At 24.3% G+C, this 860-nt stretch overlaps 2 protein-coding genes across 2 annotated transcripts in view; one reads left to right on the forward strand and one right to left on the reverse strand.

Annotated features, from left to right (window-relative positions):
- The window catches only part of LOC116853415, a 12,986-nt gene that overhangs the window by 7,333 nt on the left and 4,793 nt on the right, over positions 1 to 860 (reverse strand). The window lies entirely within an intron of this gene.
- The window catches only part of LOC116853414, a 5,199-nt gene that overhangs the window by 2,590 nt on the left and 1,749 nt on the right, over positions 1 to 860 (forward strand). The gene's annotated exons all lie outside the window — the stretch shown is intronic.

The raw sequence follows: 860 nt of genomic DNA on the forward strand, positions 1-860 counted from the left end.
TATTATAAGTATAATAAATGTATAGCGTGTTACTATATATTATATATAAGTATATAATATATATTGAATTACAAGTATAAATTATCAATATCATTAATTTATTAAATATAGTATATATAAAATAAGAACTTCAATAACAATCATTATGAGCAAGAAGTATCATATTGTCGAATTTGATGATGGCCTTCAAATCATACCAGATAATTGGTTTACTAGTGGAGAAAAGACTGCGTTATATTGGCCAAATGTTTCCAATGAAAACGAGTATAATAAAGCAGTCGAAAAAATGAAAGACTTTAATAGAAATAATGTAACAATAGTTCCTGTTAAAAGAATATTTGGAAGTACAAGTAAGTCAAAACTTTTGCCTATTAAAATTCTGTATCAAATTGTGTCCTACTAAATATACAATGGAAAGTATTGTAATCTTTATGTAGTATTTTTGTTTGCAGATACTTTTGGTAATGCTAAAAATAAGTTAAAATTGACAGAAAAGTTGTCAGATGTAAATTCTGATGAAGACAATAATGTTGCTAAACGAAAAAGAAGATTATATGCACAGAAAGTTATTTCTTCAAGTAGTGAAGAGGAACCTACACAGCCTCCGAAGAATGAAAAAATAGATAAATATCCTGATGTACCACAAAATATGAAACATTCAAAATCATATAATGCTACACTAAATGATATAAATAATAGATCAGAAAAGTTTAATAATAAAATACAAGACATATACGATGATAATTATGAATCTATTTCAAATATTCAACAAATAAGTGGTAAATTATTGCATTTATGATACAATATAAAGCATGATTCCAAGAAATAATCTTTAATTATATGTGAATAAAGTTAATAAT

The sequence above is a fragment of the Odontomachus brunneus genome, unplaced genomic scaffold (genome assembly GCF_010583005.1).
Source record: "Odontomachus brunneus isolate Ranch 3 - 2012 unplaced genomic scaffold, Obru_v1 Obru_scaffold_318, whole genome shotgun sequence".
Taxonomy (NCBI): Eukaryota; Metazoa; Arthropoda; class Insecta; order Hymenoptera; family Formicidae; genus Odontomachus; species Odontomachus brunneus.